This window comes from Leopardus geoffroyi, chromosome C3 (assembly GCF_018350155.1).
Source record: "Leopardus geoffroyi isolate Oge1 chromosome C3, O.geoffroyi_Oge1_pat1.0, whole genome shotgun sequence".
NCBI classification, from domain to species: domain Eukaryota; kingdom Metazoa; phylum Chordata; class Mammalia; order Carnivora; family Felidae; genus Leopardus; species Leopardus geoffroyi.
The window spans coordinates 78,352,090-78,373,796 of NC_059338.1; the positions used below are offsets into that span (position 1 = coordinate 78,352,090).

At 46.4% G+C, this 21,707-nt stretch overlaps 1 long non-coding RNA gene across 1 annotated transcript in view; it reads left to right on the top strand.

The window, feature by feature from the left end:
* Positions 1-2,016: 2,016 nt before the first annotated feature.
* LOC123585425 overlaps positions 2,017-21,707 on the top strand; it is a 90,300-nt gene continuing 70,609 nt past the window's right edge. Inside the window, exons 1-2 of the long non-coding RNA XR_006706156.1 lie at positions 2,017-2,117; positions 3,361-3,483. This is a non-coding gene — a long non-coding RNA (uncharacterized LOC123585425). The remainder of the gene's footprint in view (positions 2,118-3,360; positions 3,484-21,707) is intronic.

Below are 21,707 nucleotides of genomic sequence, written 5' to 3' on the forward strand. Positions count from 1 at the left end.
AATGAGGTCATTGTGATCTTTATCAAACATCTGATGGACCTCAGTGACATTCCAGACACTATTCTAGGCAATTCGCAATCAACAAAGATTGAGGTGTGTCTGAGTAGAAATTTGTTGAAGGCAAACATTCAAGCACAGGGGACTGAGACAGGACCAGGCAGGAGCTGGTTTATGTGAACAGGGCAGAGTCACAGGCATTGACACTAGGGCCCACAGAGGGATCAGCAACATGTAAAGTCATCCGAGCTTTTGAGTTACTGTTCCCTAACTGCTCTGTGAGTCTGAGTGGGAACAGGCCTGTTCCTGGGCGGGTGGAGGACAAACCTAAAGATTTGAGTCAATGGCTGTGGCTCGGGGACAAGTGCTGTTTGGGACCAGGGAACTCAGCAATCACATTGGCCTGGATGCTAATCAAACAGGCTTAAGAAAAAAAGGGAGAATAGGGGCACTTGGGCGGCTCAATTGGTTAAGCGTATGACTCTTGATTTTGGCTCAGTTCACGATATCATAGTTCATGAGTTCAAGCCCCGCGTGAGGTGGGTACGGCTGGCAGCTCGGAGCCTAGAGCCTGCTTCAGATTCTGTGTCTTCCTCTCTCTCTCCGCCCTTCCCCTTCTCTCAATCTCTCTCTCTCTCTCTCTCTGTGTCAAAAACAAACATTAAAATTTTTTTTAAACTTAAAAAAAAAGAAAAAAAGAAAGAGAGAAAAGGGAGTATCTCCTGACTTGTGGCAATAACCAAGGGAGGGTCTGACCAGTTACGGCTGGGGCAGGGAATTCTGAATGGGCACTCAGTCCCTCCTGCTCTGTCACTCAGTTGTGCCCCGTTCTGTGCTGTCTTTATTCCCACACAGCTTCTACCCTTCACTGGCTTCGAGAAACTGCAAATTACATTCTGTCAGTTTAGCAATCCCTGAGATGAGAGAGACCTTTCCCAGTCGTTCCAGCCCAAGTCTCACGATGGTCTTCGCTGGGCAGATCTGAGTCACGTGACGAACACTAAGGCAGCCGCTGTTGCTGGAGGTGGGGGGATGGGGTTTACCCAGGGTCTGGCTAGGCTGGCTGCATGCCTCCCACCCGCCGAGCTGTGTAATCAGCCCCAAGAGAGGCATGTGGGCTGAGACAGGGGGACTGGAAGGAAGGGTCTCTCATCAGGAGAGATCTGCAAGGAAGGCGGATCATCAAACCCGCCCTCCTGCAGCTCCCTTAAGTTTTTATGGGTTTCCACATTCCCATCCCGTGGCCCTTGTGGTGGGGCATGCGCCCAGCCGGCTGCGGGGGGCCGCGAGTTCATGGCCCCCGGCAAGCCCAGGACACGACCGATTTGACAAGTCATATTTAATGCTGGGCTTGTAAAGAAGTTTCTCATTTTCATCTGACAGTTTTTATGATGGAAGTCAAGCTCACTCGTTCATAATTGACAGGATTTTTATTCATTTTGGAGAAGTTACAGCTTCCAACGGCTTGCAGTTTGCAATCTATACAGACATTTTCTGTTAACCTCGCAAAGCTGGAGAACTTGGCTTCGACATTTTGTCACCAGTCTTGTCAATTTCTAGACAGGTGACTTCACCCCAATCTCGTCGGGCTGTGTCTCTCCTTAAATTTAAGAGTTATTTCCTTGGACAAGGCCGGTGCCAGAGGCTTGAATATTGTTGTTTGTTGACTTGTGTAATGTCTGGGAAAATGATTTTCTCACTGTGATGTGAAATTGACTTTTCATCTTTGGTGCCCAGCTGCCCCAGCTCACATTTCCCGTGTCTGGAGGCACACAAATCCATTCGGGGTATATGTGAGCTTCAGGAATCAGATTGCTTACTGGTAGAGTGCTAGAGAGCAGTGATTGATCTCTGAGATAGTTTTGAAAGAATTATTCGAAAAGTTATTCTTAATACTCTATCATTCCAAAACACAATGAGGTGTAATTTATAACCTTGAGGTTTTCTATTCACAGTGTTGGGGAGGGGGCCAGGGGGGGATCTCCTTCCTGCCCCTAAATATCCCACCATGTTTCTCTGTTATAGCACCCTACACACCATCCTGGGAGTATTAATGGGTTGTACTCTCTCTATATATCATGAACTTCTCCAGAGGACTCACTCATTCAACTATGAATTTGGTGAGCATTGGGTAAAGGCCACATGATGGCGAGATGGTTGGGGGTGTGCTGTAGGGTTTGCTCTGGAGGAAGGTGGGGATCAAGAGCTGGCCCTGGGGAGAGTAGGATTTGGAATGAAGCCCCACCAGGCAGGCAGGACATGTTCAGGTCTCCTTTGTGTCACATACATGTGCTGGTGTGGGTACACAGAGGCCATCAAGTCATGGAGCCATCCCTGGTGGAGCTCAGTGTCAAGGTGGAGAGACAGAACAGTGAATACCTGTAGCAGAGCACGGCAAGCAGGGCTCTGGCCCATGCTGGGTAACCTGTCCCCAGGTTGTCCATCAGGGATGACTCTGCCATCCTAGCAAACAACTGAAAATGGACAAGGGAAGTTTGGTTATCCATAGCGATTGGGTTTTGAGTGGCTGATGATGTTAGATGTCCTATAATGCATGGGACAGCCCCACAAGATGGTGAGCAACTCCACCCTGAATGCCAGTGGTGAAAAGAAATGGGTTGTCTTGTGGGTATCATGAGGATGTGCTTCCTGTTCACTGCGGTGTTCCTAGAGCTGGCAAAGAGTAGGTTCCCTGTGAGTATTCATTAGGTAGGGGAAACTGGATCAAATGGAAGAGGCCACAGAGGGTGGAGGAGGGGACAGGCAGCCACTGGCAGGGAGGAGGGACACCTGTCTTTGAGCCTTTTGCCGGGCACATGAGACACCAGGCCTAGGCATCAAGACCCTTCTAGATGCCACTTGCATGTGACGGTGAGCTTTCTTCAAGTCTTCCTTCCCAGGCGTGCACCGGCTCAGGGCTTGGGTGGGGCTCTGCCTGTGAGGTGAACCAGGGTAGGACTGGAGATGAGACCAGCTCACTACGTAAACTCCTTGGCTCCCTCCAGCACTTAGCTAGAGCAGCTTCTTTACAGATTCAGTGCAGTGTCTTTGTTAAGAACAGATGTGTTAGGGGGCGCCTGGGTGGCTCGGTCGGTTAAGCGTCCGACTTCGGCTCAGGTCATGATCTCGTGGTTCCTGGGCTCGATCCCCGCGTCGGGCTGGGTGCTGACAGCTCGGAGCCTGGAGCCTGCTTCCGATTCTGTGTCTCCCTCTCTCTCTGCCCCTCCCCCACTCATTCTTTCTCCCTCTCGCTCTCTTAAAAAATAAATAAATGTTAAAAAATTTTTTTAAAGAACAGGTTCATTAGACTCTCTGATTCTAACTTTTTGTTCCCTTCAACAACTCTTTGTTGATTATTACCAGGATTAAGGCATTGTTCTGGGCTTTGGATACAGCAGAGAACAAAGACAGAGTCCCTGCCTTCAAGGAGCTCGCATTCTCGTTGGGGACACAGGCAGTGAACACAGGGTGGTACACCAGTGACAGGTACCGATGGGGCGAGGAGGAAGGGATGGGGGGCTGGTTCACATGGGCTCTCAAGGAGACCTCTCTAGGAGGGAGGGAGCGGGGACGGGCAGGGGAATAACTGGAGGAAGAGAGCCCTGTTAGAGGCAGCAGCACGTGCCTAGTGAACTTGAGGAGTGAGGAGGCAGTGACAGGGGGTGACATTGGAAAGGTGGCCGGAGGGCCTTCCAGGTCATTGTTAAGACCCCGCTTTGGCTCTGAGTTACATGGAGAGCCATCGGGGGATTCTGAGCAGAGGGGTGAACCGGGCAGGCTTGTTCTGAAAGCACCTTGTTTCAGTGGTCTGCCGCTGGTGGCTTCTTTGTCTGAGGTGACGAGGCCTTGCTTGTGCTGGTTTCACCTGAGCTCACCCAGCTGGGGGGCTGGGCTCAGCTGGCACGGCTGGCCCTCTCCTTCTACGTGGTCTTTCATCCAAGGAGGCTGCCTCTTCTAAGATGGTGGCAGCGTTCCTGGAGAACATGCGGTGAGTTTGTGCTTGCCTCCCAGGGCCTAAGTCACATTGCCAAGCCCGGAGTCTCCGTGGGACGGTGCACGGTGCGGATCCCAGAAGACCTCGTTTACTGGGGCGGTTAATGTAGCAGGCTGCCAGTCCCGCTGCTGTCTGGAGAACAGACTTGGGGGAAAAGGAATTGGCAGAGCCAGGGGGCCGGTTAGGAGGCTACATAATAACTCAGGGAAAATGGTACAGGTGAGCGGAGTGATGAGAAATAGCCCCGTTCTGATCTGTTTTGTAGATGGAGCCCCCAAATGGTTTGTTGATGGATGGGGCATGAGGTATGGCAGGGACGGTAGTTAAAAGTGACCCCACGATGTCTGTCTCTGGTGACTCCAAGGGCAAAGTTGCTCTATGGGGAGCAGCATAGACTGGGCCGGTGGGGGGTGGGGTGGATTTTTGTCCGTTGAACAGTGGGAGTTGTTTTGGACCCGTCCAGTTTAAGATATCTGTATTGGGTGTTGGTAGACTATACTCTTAAGGATTTGGGAGAGGAGTCTGGAACGGAAGAACATATTTGAAAATCATCAGCCTATGGATGGTATTTAAAATCCTCAGCCTGGAGGGGCACCTCAATGGCTCAGTCAGTTAAGTGGCTGACCTCGGCTCAGGTCATGATCTCACGATTTGTGGGTTCAAGCCCTGCATCGGGCTCTGTGCTAACAGTGTGGAGCCTGCTTGGGATTCTCTGTCTCCCTCTCTCTCTGGCCCCTGCCACTCATGCTTTCTGTCTCTCAAAAATAAATAAACAAACTTGAAAAAAAAAGTTTTAAAGCCCCGAGCCTGGAGGACACCACCAGGGGAGTGAGTGGAGAGAGCAGAGAGGAGGTGTGAGGACCGAGCCCCGATTCTCTAACATTTCAAGGTCGGGGAGATGGGGAGGGGCATCAAGGTGACCGAGCAGGATGGGGAAAGAGTCGAGAATCACCGGAGACTACTGAAGCGTGTGTGCTAAGAGTGGGAGGGTGCCCGAGTGTATCGGACGCTGCTAATGAAGTGGAAGAAGACAGCTGAGCACTCACTGATCATGCGCTTAGGCTGTGTGGAGGTCATGGTCATGTGGCAAGGGCAGCTTCAGGTGAGCAGAGCCCAAGAAAGCCTTGCTGTTCTGGTTTGGGAGAGAGTGGGGGCAGAATGCTCCCAGCTCTGCCTCCTGGTAAATGGATGTGCTTGGGCTCACACGCACCATACATGGCTTAGTTTTCCTACCTGTCAAGTGTTGACGATAATGGCAGATATTTCATGGGGGCGGTGTGATAAATGGGTGCGATAATCCATATATAAAATGATGTACACATCGGCTGGCATACAGTTAGCACTTGGCAAAGTCAGCTACCGTTATCAGTGTTCCATGTTTGCTAAAAGCTCGTTTGATTGATTCATTCTTGACTGGGAAGGTCGTTGATTGTAGGAATGGGCCAAGGAGGAAGGATGTTGATGTTTCAGAGACGTTGGAGAAGAAAATGTATACCTAACCCATTTTGAGGGTTTTATAAATGCCCTTGATTAGTGGCAGGAGATCCAGGGACCACAGCTCTTGACGGTCTGGCATCTGAAAGATGTGCTGGGATCTCAGTCTATCATTTAGTTGATTCTTAACCTCTACTGGTCTAGATTTTATCAGCTCTAAAGGGGGCATATGATAGTACTCACTTTATATGAACTCCCTCTTGTCCCTGGAGTAAAACCAGTGGTCTTTAAGTACCGTCTGGCATCATGATGGTGGTAATGATGGTGATATTGATGAAGATTGTGTCAGCATTTAAACATCTCTTTCGTTTGCATCAACATCTATGGAAAGAAAGATACCGCTAGTCATCATTAGAATAATTGAATAATTATTAGAATAATTACAATGTCTTGTATCTCTCCCCTGTGCAAGGCCATGCCTTGAGCCTGAGTGTTCAGGATGTTGATGATGAGGATGATGGACAAACTTCCTCTTTTCCCTGCAAGGTAGTTTTCAAGCTTCTAAAAATTAAGCTACCCCGCTGAGCCCAGGTTGGAATTTTACACTTGTGAGTAAATCTTTTGGGACAAGGTTGAAGGGAATTGGCAGCTGAGGCTTAGAAAACACGCCTTGCTATCCCCTTGGTTAAATTTATTTTCTGTCTAAATAGAAATCTTCAATTCTAATACTTTTTAGCCTGGCGGTAATAAATTCAGCATCAAGAAGAACATTTATTTGCAAGAGCGCCCCTGGTTTGCTGACTTTGCAGAATGGAGAAAAAAATGGGACATCGTTACACTATTTCTATTTGCCACACTGTTGTTTCCATTTTCCAATGTGAATATAGACCCCACCTGCATTTCATTTGTTCTCTCATTTTTGCGCGTGTTCCACTTTTTCTTCTTTGCGCCTCATCCTCCAGATTTAGCAGGGCTCTGTCGGCCATACGTAATATGTATTCCACATCGTCTCAATCTGTTAAGGCATTTTCCGTGTGCATTTCACGGCAGATCCTGATTGTAAATTGGTTGTAGAAACTTCATTGGCTTCCTGTCTGTGACATTTCTGATGGATGGTCCCTATTTATACAGAACAGCATGGCGTGTGCAGAGTTACAGGCTCCACGCCATGCTTAATGGATTGGAAGGAGAGAGCCGGTGGCCCCACTGTGAAGAGAATCATCCGCTTCCTTTGTGTACAGCAGTCAGAAAAGGCCAGTGATGGAGCACAGGCTGTGGAAGCTCATGAGGCCGGCTCCGGTCGTGGTGACTCCACAGAGCCCTCCTGGGTTCCTAAAGAACTCAGTCCCAGAAATATGGCGGTAACCTATTTTGCGAGGGCTTTTGTGATTTGGGCAACACTGCCCACCTCTCCACCATCGTCCAGCTGGGGGAGAAATCTTGGAATAAGAGAAGAGGGTCAGACCTGGTGCCCTTTGTTGTCAAATTACTGGCCGAGGATTGGGGATGGGCATGGAAAATCTCTTTCTTCTGTTAAAGGCCGATGAGGTCGAGGTTCTGTTAGGAGGAGGAATATGAAACTCTCATGTAGACCTGCGGCGGGGGGGGACGGTTATCAGAACATTAATCTTCATATTTGAGGGACTTCTTGTTTATGTTAGATAATTGGCACAGCAGATATGTGTCCTTCTGTTGCAAGCACAACAAAGTGTGCCCCTCCAAGTGTCTTAACAATAAGGGGAATTTCCTGGCTCATGTGAAAACTCTAGGTAGACACAGATTCAAGTGTGGTTTGATTCAGAGACTTAAACAATCTCAACAGGACCCAGTTTTCCCCTCACTGCCTCTCAGCTTCTTTTTCTCTCCACTCTTGGATGGATTCTCCCCACATGGTTACAAAATGGCTGCAGCAGCTCCAGCTTCATGTTCCTATAATTTCAAATCCAGTGGAACATGGTTTCTTTCCCAGAAGTTTCATTGTGCCTCAACACTGACCGGCTTGTGTTTTACCCATCACAGCAGCAAAATCAGGGCAGTTCTCTGATTGGGTTAGCTGAGTCACGTGTTCTATTTCTCGAGCCATGCATGGAGTCTGTGCTGCCACAAGCCTATATATTAAGAGTGGGGTCGTCTCCCAGAGGGAAACCAGGGCACTGTTAGCAGAAAAAGGATCACTGAGTTCTGGGCAGTCAAAACTGACCTGCTACCCACCATCCCTGGGGAGAAAGCGAATTGAAATCTAGAATGGAGGAACCCCTGACCCTATAATGTTCCTGCTTTCTCATTTCTGGACTCATCCACTCCAGCCAGAGATTTAGCAAAGGAGAAAAGACACATACCAGATGCTCAGTGAATATTTGTTGACCGAGTGAGCGAGTGGATGAATGAATGAACGTTACCACATATGCCAGAGGCCATTGCAATTTACATAATATGTATTCCACATCATCTCAATCTGTCACAATGTGGATTTAAGGATTTCTGAGGGGTGGACAGCATGCTTTGTCAATTGGGAAGAGTGCATTAATGGAGAGAGCGAGTGTGCTGAGGAAGGAGGAGAGAAGACAAGAGTACCGTGAGTGTCGAGGTGTATAGGTAGAGGTTGACTCCAGAGTTTGGGCAGGAAAGCCTCTCTGGGCTTGGAATTTTGCATGTCATGGTGCGCTGGGACATGGTGGCTAGGTTTTCAGGCCACATCATTGGATTTGCCACCCTCTGACTCTCTCGGATTGCTCCCATCACCAGTGTTTGAGTTTGCAACCGCTTAAAACTTAGGGTTGAGCGTGTCGGTGTTTGTTTCTGTGCATTTGGAATAAGGAGGAACTAGGCCCCTTCCCCACTTTCCCTCATTGGCGAGGAGAGGTATTCTCTTCATCTCTCGCTGTGGGGCAGAGGAGATCACAGCCGCGTGCACCTCCCCTACAAGGGAAGAGTACAGAACACCCTCCCGAGTCCCCTTCCCTGGCAGAAAACAACCCGTATGGAGTCAAGGGAAAGACTGTCACACCCTTCCTGAGATTTAGAGCTGATTTAGAGAAGCAACTCAATGAAAGGTGGCGTGGGCTCAAAGAGCATTCTTACGGTCTTTCTCTGAGTTGTAGGCAGTCTTCACATTCTGTGGTCTCTTTCTCGTTTTAAATAATGCGCACTTTCCTTATTACATTTGACACCCTGAAGTAATTTTCTCTGCGTGGAATTTGGCCTTTGGTTGCTACTCTCCTAATGATGGTTTGGAACCATTTCTGGAGGTCGAGGGACTGAGGTGTATTGCTTGCCCATGGCTGTGTGATGGAGAAAGAACCAGGTCTCAGCTGACTCAGTGGCAGTTGGTGGCAGGTGGCAGGAAGTGCTACCTTCCCTGCTGTCCCCCCCACTTTTGACAGAGAAGCAGTGCTCGCCCCTGTTTCTCTAATGCCAGTCCTCCTGAGCCAAGGGGCCAAGAAGCACAGCTGAGTCTCCAGACCATTGAGTTCCTAGAGTCTGTTCTCCTGGACCCCTCTCCTCTCCGACCTCCTTGCCCATCAGACCACACTGCTTTTCCTGCTTCCTGCTTCCTGCTTCCTCCTTCCTCCTTCCTCCTTCTGCAGATGGACGGTGGGCAGAGACACACACAAGGACTTGTTTTAAAACAGTGGGGCCTGAAAGTTCACCCAGGGGCCTTGGGTATCACCTGTTTTTAAATAAACTTTTTATTGAAGCATCATATCCAAGTGGAAAAGAACATAAATCCTAAGCACAAATCTTGGTGAATTTCAACAAAGTGGATACCCCGGTGTGACCAAAACAGACCCTTGATCACTATTGCCAAAAAATTAACCATGATCCTCATTTACCATCAAGTATCTTTACCTGTTTTGGACTTTGCATAAATGAAATCATGTAGTGTTTATTTTCCCGTGTTTTTAGCTTCCTGGGCTCAACATTTTATCTGTGAGGTTCATTCATGCTTTTATATGTAGCAATAGATCATTTTTTTAAAATTTAAATTCAAGTTTTTCTCCCTTTCAGTTTTTATCTTACTTTTTCTTCCTTTCTCCTATGTTCATCTGTTGAGTTTCTCAGATTCCACATATGAGTGAAAGCATATGATAACTATCTTTCTCTGGCTGATTTATTTCACTTAGCATAATACCCTCCAGTTTCATCCACATTGTGCAAATGGTAAGATTTCATTCTTTTTCATCACCAAGTAGTATTCCATTATGTGTATGTGTGTGTGTGTGTGTATATATATATATATATATACATATATATATATGTATATATATATACACACACATTATATATTATATATATTATATATATTTCATTATATATTCATATATATAGTATATATTTCATTATATATTCATATATATAATATATGTTTCATTATATATATTCATATATATAATATATGTTTCATTATATATATTCATATATATAATATATGTTTCATTATATATATTCATATATATATATATATATATATATATATATATATATATATACACGCACACACAAAATCTTTAGATCTCAGAAGCTAAGCAGGGTCAGGCCTGGTTCATACTTGGATGGGAGCAATGGTTCATTTTTATTGCCACACCATTTACTACTATATGCATATATCACTATTTACCGATTTATTTATTTGGTTGTTGGACTTTTTCTCCTCCAGTACTGGAGTACTGTGAATAATGTTGCTTTGAACATTCTATTGATTACGTGTCTTGTGGTGCATAGGGGTATTTCTTTTTGTTGGGTATATACCTAAGCATGGAGTTTCTGGGTCTCAGGGCACACCTTTGCTTTTGTAAGTACTTGAAAACAGTTTTCCAGAGTGACTGTGTTACCATAAGCTCATGTCAGCAGCACAGTAAGAAAGTTTCAGTTACTGTAAATACTCATCGTTTACAAAAAATTAAACTCTTCTGGTATGCTTGTAGTTGGTCCTCACTGTGGTTTTAATTTGCATTTCTCTGTCACCAGTGGAGAATCTTTTCGTGTGTTTGTTGGTCATTTTAATATCTTCTCTGTGGAGTTGCATTCAGTTCTCTTAACCATATTCTATTGGGTTATCTGTATTTTTCTTACTGATTTGGAGTTTTCTAGTTATACTGGACATGAGCCCTTTGTTGGATGTACATACTGAAAATATCTTAGTCAGTGGTGATTTTTGACAGAAAGTTTTAAATCTTAAAAATGTCCAATGTATTATCTTCCACTTAGTGGTTCCTGTTTTTCATGTCCTGTTCAGAAAAATTTTGCTTCTTTCAAGGTCATGTTTCTATTCTCCTGTATTATCATCTAAAAGCATTATTGTTTTGTCTTTCACATTTAGACGTATAATTCATCTGGAATTGATTTGTTTATGGTGTGAGGTATGGGGTCATGATTTACTTTTTCCTTTATATGGTATCCTACAGTTCTAATATCATCTGTTAAACAGAACAAAATATCTCATCTTTATGGCTTTGCATATTACTTTTGTCCTAAATCAGGTGACTTTATATTTGTGTGGGTATTCTTCTAGACTCACTATTCTGTTCTATTTGTCTTTCTTCTTCTTCTTCTTTTTTTTAAAATGTTTATTTTGGGAGAGACAGAGCATGAGCAGGGGAGGGGCAGAGAAAGAGGGAGAGAGAGAATCCCAAGCAGGCTCCATGCTGCCAGCGCAGAGCCCGACACGGGGCTAGAACTCACAGACTGTGAGATCATGACCCGAGCCAAAATCAAGAGCTGGATGCTTAACCACCTGAGCCACCCAGGCACCCCCATTTGTCTTTCTTCTGTCCTTGTACCAATATCACACCATCTTAATTACTGTAATCTTGATATTCTGCAGTCTGAGTTCTTCAACTTTGTTCTTTTGTTTTTTAAGTTTTTATTTACTTACTTTAGAGAGGCAGAGACAGTGCAAGTGGAGGATGGGCAGAGAGAGAGAAAGAGAGATGAAGGGAGAGAGAGAATCCCAAGCAGGCTCCTCACTGTCAGCACGGAGCCCAATGTGGGGCTTGAACCCACAAAGCCGTGAGATCATGACCTGAGCTGAAATCAAGACTCAGATGCTTAACCAGCTGAGTCACCCAGGCACCCCAACTTTGTTCTCATTGAAGATTTTCTTTTCTATTGTCACTGTATGTATTTCCATATAAATGGCAGAATCAGCTGTCAATTAATTGACTCTTGTGATTTTTGATTTGCTCTTAAGCTCGTCCAATTATTTTATTTCAGTTTTCAATTCTAGAATTACCATTTGATCCTTTTATATAGAAATATAAGACTGAGCATACTGATGATAAATCCATTTTGTGAAACACTGTTCCATGGAGGGAAATTTGCCAGTAGACACCAAAAAGCCTTAAGTCCATGAACGCTCTTTAACTCAGAAGTTTCCATTTTACAAGTTTAAGGGCATTATCATATGTGTATAAATAAATATTTATAAATATGTGATTTGCAAGTGTTGTCTGTAGAAGTTCAAACAGTTGGAGATCCAAATGTCCACCATCAGGGGATCAGCTGTAACAATAAGGGCACCGACAACAGACTACCATTCAGCTGTTTGAAATGACTGATCAAAACTGATGAAGCAGGGCACCCGGGTGGCTCAGTCAGTTAAGCCTCTGACTTCAGCTCAGGTCATGATCTCTCGGTTCGTGAGTTCTAGCTCCACGTCACGCTCTGTGCTGACAGCTCAGAGCCTGGAGCCTGCTTCCGATTCCGTGTCTCCCTCTCTCTCTGCCCCTCCCCTGCTCATGCTGTGTCTCTCTGTGTCTCTCGAAAAATAAACATTAAAAACAAACTGATGAAGGGATAAAAAGTGTGGTATGTCTATACAATGGAATGTTACTCAGCAATAAAAAGGACGGAAGTACTGGTACAATAGATGCCGTAACACGGATGAGCCTTGAAAACACTATGCCACCTGAGGGAGGCCAGCTGGTCAAGAAGACCACATATTGTGTGGTTCCACTTACATGACTGGTCCAGAATAGGCAAGTCCATAGATAGATTCTCACTGACATATGTTTTCCATGATTTTTTGTTAACAGAAAGTAGTGGGTTATTAGGAGGAGCAAACTGCATTTGGGTCTCCGTCCTGCTGTTAATTAGGTAGCCCCTGGAAATTCATAGTCTTTGCCTGAGTTCCAGTTTCTTCATCTGTAAAATGGAAAAGGTGCCACACGCCTCATGGGGTGTCATAAGCATGCAATGTTGTAATGAACTTGCAAGTACTCTGTAAATGAAAGGGTTATGTATTTGCAGGATTTTATTGCACGACCCACGTGACCTGTCTCAGAGTCATTACTTGCGAATTTTTGTTTTATGTTTTGCAGTAGATTTTGTTTAATATTCTCTGGGTCCTTCCATTTGTCACATAGGAAGTGTTGGTCAGACGTGGCTGTGATCCGGAGAACTGTGATTTGTGGTTTTGTGCTATTTCTTTTGCATTGGGTGGCCTTCCTTACAATTCCATCACTTTCAGAAAATGAAACGAAAACACGAAGCAATCCTTTCCATACAGATTTTGGCGCTTCTCCAAGGTTCCTGTCTTCTTTGGTGGAAATGAGTTTTCTGAGTCCTCGACGCAGATTTCCCTGGGGACCGCCGGCGCCGATGGTACTAAGCGGTGCTTGTGGACCTGAAGTCATTAAGCAGAGCTGGAGCTGGCTCCGAGCCAGGGTTGGATTGTGGAAGGTGTTTGTCTTCAGCCACTCTCACGTCCCTTTCTGTGTCCTCCCTGACCTCCTAGAGTGTTGTCACTGTAACTCCTACACATCCCCTGAATATCATCACCCTGGGGAGCCCAGGATCACTCACTCACCTGAGCTAACCTTCCCAAGAAATGCCTGACCCGCATGTCCAGTCTGTAAGGGTATGTTTCCCAGAGTGAATTCCGTAGAACATGGTTCTATGATATGCTCCGTGCGACAAAAGTTCTGGGGTCAAATAAACTTGGCAGACTTTGCAGAGGATGGTCTGTTTTGAACATTTTGTAAATTTCTTAATGTACATAGATTATTAAGGGCTTTAAGAATTCCTGCTTTTTATCTCATTTTGGTTTCCTTCTGGGATTCTTATTCCACATGTGATGTTGTCCTAAAAGCCCTGTTCATTTGTTTTGTCCAATATTTTTCTCACTGTTCTTCCTGTTGGAGAATTGCTGTTGATTTAGTTTCAACTTTATTGACTCTTTTATAACTTTTGATTTGCTGTTAAGCCCATCCAATTATTTTATTTAAAATTTTTAATTTTTTTAAATGTTTATTTATTTTTGAGAGAGACAGAGACAGGATGCAAGTGGGTTAGGGGCAGAGAGAGAGGGAGACACAGAATCCAAAGCAGGCTCCAGGCTCCGAGCTGTCAGCATAGAGCCCGACACGGGGCTCGAACTCACGGACCGTGAGATCATGACCTGAGCCGAAGTTGGACGCTCAACTGACTGAGTCACCCAGGTGCCCCATATTTCAAAAATTTTAAAGTTAATTTGAGAGAGAGAGTGAAAGAGAGCAGGGAAGGGGCAGAGAGAGAGGGAGAGAGAGAATCCCTTGCAGGTTCTGTGTTGTCAGTGCAGAGCTTGAACGTGGGACTCAATCTCAAAACCACAAGATCATGACCTGAGCCAAGATCAAGAGTCAGATGCTTAAGTGAGTGAGCCACCCAGGCGCCCCTCAATTTTTTAATTATAGAATTTCCATTTGGTTCTTTTATATAGTTTTGATGTCATTGCTGAGATTCTGTTCACCCATTTAGATTATATTTTCTTTTAAGTTAATGAACACGATAGCTGCTTTATGGGCTTGGTCTGCTAAATAATACATCTGTGCTAATTCAGGCTTGCTTTTTATTTGACTTTTTTTTTTCTTGACTATAGGTCATATTTTCTATTTGCTTGCATGTGTCGTACTTCTGAACTTTTTACTGAACAAAGTGGAGAGTATTGATTTTATTTATTTTTTTGGAGGATGACTCAGTTGATAGCCAACCATCTTGAATCTGTGTTGGTTAGATTTTGTGCCTTGTTAAGATTAATCTGTGAAAAGTCCAAGATGTTTATTAAATCCTATCATTTGGAGAGGACCCAATCTCTAAAGTCTGCTGTAGATCTTATCATGTCTTGATTTTAGGATCTTTTAGGATGTGCCTAGTATGGGCCTCACTCTAAGGTATGGTCTTCAAAACTAAATCAGGGCCCTCTGTTACCTCAGTATTAATAAGGTTTTAATGAGGTCTTACTCCTCTCTGTCTCCCTGGGGTGGGATTTCAGCTTCATGGGCCCTGCTCAAGCTCCGATGTCTCCAGCCCACTGTCTGTGGCGTGCAGCTGGGGTCTCACCCTGTGTTCGTGCAGCCCGGTTCTTATCGCTGCCTTAGAGCATCCCCTTCCGCCCCGCTCCCCTCCACACAGTGCCAGGACCCACAGATTCTGGCCACTCTGCTTCTTCAGCCCAGTGACTTCATGCTGTGCCTGGACTCCAGTTCACAGTCAGGAGGTTTATTCATAGAGATCTGGGGTAATTATGAGGCTCATTTGTGAATTCCCGTCTTCTTGAGGATTTCAGTCTTGTGCAGTTCACATGTCTGAAACAGTTTCCTTATACGCTGTCCTCAGTTTTAGGATTGTTTATGGTAGGAAGGCAAGTCAGCTGGAATATCATAGCTAGAAGTTCAGAGGTCTTAATTTTAGGGCTTGTTTTGCCATTGTGTGTCAGGTAACTCACTTCCTTTTTTATTTTTTTAATGTTTATTTATTTTTGAGAGAGAGAGAGAGAGAGAGACAGTGTGAGCAGGGGAGGGGCAGAGAGACAGGGAGACACAGAATCGGAAGCAGGCTCCAGGCTCTGAGCTGTCAGCACAAAGCCTGACGTGGGGCTCAAACTCACAAACCAAGAGATCATGACCTGAGCTGAACTCAGATGCTTAACCAACTGAGCCACCCAGCACCCCCCTTCCCCCTCCCCTGTAACTCATTTTCAAATGGTAATGGCATTGTCCTTGCCTTTATACCCAGTAAGCTCAGGACAAAAATTTTAAGTTTCCATCTTTAAGCATCTGTTTGGTTTTAAGTTTCCTATAAGCCAAAGTTGAGTGCAATAAATAGAAATCACTTTAAGTATTTTAAGAAAAGGTAGAAAGGCATTCAGTACAAGGAATTCAATGCTAACACAATCACTGGAAGGAATCACCTTCAGATCAGCACAGAATCAATTCACCAGGGATGCTTATATTTCTGAAGCTTCCAGGTGAGCTTTTCTGGGAAAAAGGACCTCTGTTATCATTTCAAATGCCTATTGGAAGACAGAACTGGAGGATAGATCCTGAAATGCTCTTGCAGAAACTCCTCACGTTCCCGTGGCCTTCTTTGCCAGCAGAAGCAGCCCAAAAAGAGGGCAGAGAAGTTGGGTTAGTTCTTTTCTATCGTTCACATTCCACTCAAAGGCATCTAAATGGTGGAATGTAATTTGTACCCAGATCTTAGCTGCAAGTGAGTCTGTGAAATGGGGGCTGGAGCTTCCCAGTTTCCCCCAGCAGGCTGACGGACAGGGGTTTGGAGCCAGCCCACGGCATCCGTCACATACTTTCCTCTCGGTTTAGGATTGCCTCTTCATCCTTCAGCACCTGCATCAAACATCACCTTGACCTGCAAGCTCATTTGTTAATCTCATGCTGTGTACCTCTTATATGCATTCCTGTGTTTTCCCAAATGGTTTTATAATTGTTTATTATTCTCTTCTCCTTATTAAATGGGGGCGGGGGGAACAGCCTTAGGAGGAGGGTTGTCAGTGGGTCATTGATGGAGGGTTTGAGACTGTGGGGTATTCATTCTGAGCCCTGATGTCTAGGCCAACCAGTGGCTGGCACATAATGCCAAATACATGTTTACAGACCGAGTGGGTGCATCCAAAGAGGATAGTGACCATTCCACATCTTCAAATTGTATGACATAGGAAGACGTCCCTGTGGGGGAATGACCTGGGGCAGAGGCTGATTTTTGCCTTGCCCTCTATTCAGATTCTGTGTGAGCCAACTGCCAAAGATTGAAAAATTCTGCACAACTGGTTATCTGGAGCCTGGAAGGGGACATAAGTGATGCTTTGATAGAATTCTGCAAGACCTTTTACAGTTAATTCTGTTGCCAGGGGTTGATGTGTGTGTAACTGCAATCTTGGACCCGTGAAGACCATTCTGAGCCCTGGATCCAGGCTTGCAGAAGGCACCTGAGTCACCTACCACCTGAACGTTTCTGATCTGTGAACCAGAAGAGGGGAACCCTCCCTTGTGGGGTGATACATGCTTGTGCCAAGTAGATGGCTTCCCTTGCAGTGGCTGGGATGGATGGTTTGCCTCTTGTAGACATACTCCTGTCCCCAAAGGAGCCCTTCCCACTCCCTGGCCTCTCACTCGATGTGGCCCATTAATAGCTCTGGCCCAGATTCTGCCTCCTAGAGCTCAGCTGGAGCTTTTTCAGGCTGGCCCAGCTCATTGTGCAGGAGTCTGTGTGGGTTATTCATGCAAGAGGGAAGCTCGTATTTGTGTGTACGCACCATGAGTCCCCAGCCTCTGTCGGTTCTACGACTGCCTGACACAGACTCTTAGCGCTGAAGGGACCTGGGAGAACCTGGGATGATCAGAGAGGCTCTGGGTTAGGTGCTAGGGAATCAGGATCTTGCCAGCTGTTCTGTGTCTTCAAATCACATCACCCCTCAGCCAGACACAGCTCCCTAACCTACTTGCAGTTGGTTACAGGGACATGGGGGCCATAGTTACAGAACCTTCTTTGGTAGCTTGTTTTGCAGCATTATTGTTCAATAGATTACTGATATCCCAACAATCCAATCACTAATACTATTTATTCACTCAACCAATATTTATTGAGCACTTAACTCACGCCGAGTGTTTCCCAGGTCCCCCAACCAGTGAAGGGGGCCTTGGGTGATGAAAAGTTCTGCTCTCCTACATGAAGTTACTGTCCCCCAGTCTTAAGGATGGGTGAGAATTCACAACTACTTATAAACATGCATTTGTTTTTCTGTGTGTGGGCGGGTGAGAGAAAGGGGGATGTTGGCATGACTGGGTCCCTGCGAGACGGCTCAGTTCCGGGAATGAACTCCAGGTGAATTCCCTGGACCCATTGATGGGAGCCAGCCCCTGAGTTAGGAGACTCCACCAGGTACTGTACCCCTGCCCCCTACCCCCAGCCTGGGAGGCGTGACCTGAGTGAGCCACCTGTGGTTTGGAACCAGTAGAGAACATTTTGATATGTAGTACAGAGCTCATGTCCTGTTTGAGTTTAGGAAAAGGGAATGTCCCATAGATGACAGTTTTTAGGAAAAGTCTTCATGAAGAAGACCGGGTTCGACTTGGTTGATAATCATGATGATCTTGATCATATTTACATATGACATATTTACATAGTGATTTATAGTTTATGTTATCCTAGGGATATTAATACTGCTGCTGCTTCTATAATTACTTAGGTCCCTACCATGTGCCAGGCATGCACAAAGTACATACATTTTCTTATTTAATTCTAACAACACCCCTGGCAATAGTAGGCAAGTAATCTTTGTATCTCCATTTATAGAGGACACTGAAGCTCAGAGAGGTTAAGTGACGAGTCCACAGTCACACAGCTACCAAGTGGGAGAAATGAGAGCCAGTCTAAGTCCGCCTGCCTCTAGACCCTGACACTGTACTGCTTCTGCGTGTTCTTGGTGAGAAGCCAAGTTTCAGGGAAGCTACATGATTTCCCCAAGGCCAGTTAACTAGTTAGTAGCACAGCCAGTTTGGTCCAATATTCTGAATCAATTTCATTTTAGTTTAGTGTTTAAAGTTAGGGGCCAGAACACAAACTCAAATAAATCCATTCAGCTCCTTTGGGCGATGACTCAGGGAGGAGGAGAGACCGTCTGCAGGTGAGGAACGAGTCCATTATTTGGTCATGATTTCATCGCTTAGATCAGCGAGTGGAGACAGCTGGGCCCAATATTTATTTTCAATTGAGTGGATCAAAACAAAGCTGGGAAGCCATTTTGTGCTGCTGGGGGTGAGTTAAGCAAACGGCAAGGGGAGCAGTTTTGTTGTGTTGGAGCTTCGCTTCCTGAGAGAATCCATCTGGACTCCTCCCCAGCAGCTGTGGGGCGTTTAGAAGCTCATTTGCTCTTGGCTCCTTCCAGAGGGCTCCCGCACCGGCCGGCTCTGACCGGCCTGTTGCCCCCTCACTCACGATGAGCTCCTTCCAGCTTCTGTATGTGTCACTCCCCGGGACAGGGACCAGAACACATACCCCCACAGATGGCACAGTTACACCGGAAGGACCCTGGTCACCGCCACCAGACAGACAGCAGAGGTAGGGAAAGCCCAGTTGTCTCCGAGGACTTTTTCGAAACAGAACCCGAGTCTCTCCCTCTTGTCCAAAGAGATGCTCATACTGAATCTAGAAATAGAAGGGATTCTCAAGGCTATCTACTCTAAGATCCTTCCAGTGGCCACTTCTTTCATTTATCTTGTTTTTCATTTATTTAGTCAACAAATATAACATATTTATAATATATATGTTTGCACAGATAAGGAAGCCGATGCCTGGCAGGTATAACACCAGGCACGGGGCTGCCGTGATGAAAGAGATAGGGACATCTCCGTTTATACTCAAGTAGCCAACACAGGGAGGGAAACACGCATTAAATGAATTATGGTAAAAATAAAAATATGGTCCCAACGTGTGTTTATGCCATCAGGCATGTAAAGGAGCTCTGAGGGTGTGAGACAGGTAGACCTCACCTGTTCTTGAATGTGAGATGAGAAGGACAGGTAGGTGGTGGGAGGAGGGGGGGCACGGGGGGGGCTTGGGGGGCAGGAGAAAGTTCAGGCGCAGGCACCCACATGTGAAGGCTGTAAGGTGGAGAGAAGAGTTTTCCATGCCAGTGAATCGTGAGCAAGCCCGTGTGGCTAGAACACAGCGGGGAGAGGAAAGGGCATGGGGGAAAGGGAGGAGAGTTTGCAGGTGTAGAAGCTTATGACGCTGGGCCCTCTAAGTCATACTGGGAGCTTGGGGGATAAAGTTCACAAGGACAGCTCGTGAAGTCCCCGGGCAGTGAGAAGGCGTCCACTAGGGGTAAGTGCTCAGTGAAGCTGGCTAGGAAGTCCAAGGTCAGTGGGAGGTGGTGATCCTTGGGCCCAGATGCCTGTGCGGGAGATAGGATAGTCTCCAGTATTTACTGACCACGGGCTGTGAGCAGGTCCTCTCCCTCTGGCCCCTGACTCCCTCACCCCTGTCAACGCAGAGGATAGTGCCCACCCTCCCTGCTGCCAGGGAAGGAAGCTCTGGGAGGACATGGGTTTGCGTGCCAAGCTGTGCCAAGCTGTAAGAGAGGGGACTAGGTGCTGTGGGGGCTGAGCGGAGAGGTCACCTCCCCTGGGGATGGCGGGGGAGGGGCACTGGAGTTAGGTGTTGTCAGAGTAAGCGGCAGAGGGTCGGGACAAGGCACACGGGGACAGGAGGCATCTGGGCAGAGGGCCGAGCATGGGCCAAGGCAAAGGGGTGGACGGGCATGGCCAACAGTGAGGTCAGGTGAGGAGTTCCCAGGGCCTCAGTCTTCTGCCTGCCCCCTCAGTGCCTGGGTTTCTGTTCTCCGTCTCCGGGTACTAGAGAAGCCAACGTCTTGACGTCCGTCTGGAGGACGGGTAGTGAAAACAGTTGCTTACTGTCTTACTTAAAAAGCAAAATGGGGGCACCTGGGTGGCTCAGTCGGTTAAGCCTCTGACTCTTGATCTTGGCTCAGATCATGATCTCACAGTTTGTGAGTTCGAGCCCCTCATCAGGCTGTGCGCTGAGACCTCGAAGCCTGCTTGGGATTCTGTCTCTCCTCTCTCTGCCCCTCCCCACTTGTGCACACTCTCTCTCACTCTCTCTCTCTGTCTTTCAAAAATACACCTAATAAAAAAATTTTTAAAAAGCAAAATAAAAATTAAATTAAAAAGCAGAATCCTCACACATGGAGGCTCCCCATTCGTGTAGCTGCTCTTCTGGGCTCCCAGGGCTCTGGCTGGTGCCCAGGGAGGGGAGGGTGTGAGGGTAAAGTGTGTCCCTCACACCCTCCTAAAGTGAGTCCTTCTGGGCTCATCCACCCTCTGTGCCGGGCCACTCCCAGCCCCCACCTGGGTGACGCAGGGCTGGCCGCTCGGGGCTCTGCTCCATTTCTCCTGGAACCAGCCCCTCGGGGCCCCAGGAGCTCTGTGTCACTTCCCTGCTCATGCTGTTTAAAGAGCCCATGCCACATGGCATCCTGTCGAATTTCCTCCGTGTTCTGAGGCCTTGCTTCTTTTTTCCCCTTCTGTACTTTTCTTTCTTTCTTTCTTTCTTTCTTTCTTTCTTTCTTTCTTTCTTTCTTTCTTTCTTTCTTTCTATGTTTGTTTGTTTGTTTATTTATTTATTTATTTGTTTATTTATTTATTTATTTTGAGATAGAGAAAGAGAGAATCCCAAGCAGGCTCTGCATTGTCAGCACAGATCCCAACTTGGGGCTCAAACCCACAGACCATGAGATCATGACCTGAGTGGAAACCCAGAGTCGGACACTCAGCTGGGCCACCACCCAGGTGCCCCTCTTCTGTACTTTTCTAGAGACAACGTAGAAGAGCTGTTAAGATTATAAACTGTGGAGGCTCACTGCCTGGGTTCAAATCCTGACTTTGTCACAAGCTTGCTGGTTCAGCTTGGGAGGCTACCCTCTCTGTGCCTCAGTTTCTCATATATACTATGGGAATATAACTACCTTTCTCATCAGGTTGTTGTAAATATTTAACATGTAATTTATAGAAAGCTCTCAGAACCGAGTCTGACAGACAGGAAGCACTTGAGATACCATAGCGGCCGGCAGGTGCTTTCTGCCACATGTGGCTAATCACCCTTCCATTTGGGCAAAGGTCCCCCCACCCTGGTTAGCTCACTGGGTTAAAAAAAAGCCCTCTCTCTGGCTTCTATATTAAAGAGCATAGTGAATAAAGGAAAGGAAAAATCTTTAGCTAGCCCAGGTGGGGTGCTCACCATCCCTTGGGAAAGCGGGGCCTTGGGCGGGCTCTGATGCCCTGTCTCAGGCCCATCTCAGCCCCCACTGCTGCTCCCATTGGGCCTGAGCACAGTTGAGTCAGGATGGATTTTTGAGGAAGAAATTAATGAAGACTCCGGGAGCACAGTGGGAAAATAGATGAAGAGCCAAGGCTTGTGTGTCCAGGGCGGTGTTCTTCTCCATCAGATCGTAGATTATCCGCTGTCGGATTCTTCTGTCCCTACCCTTCCA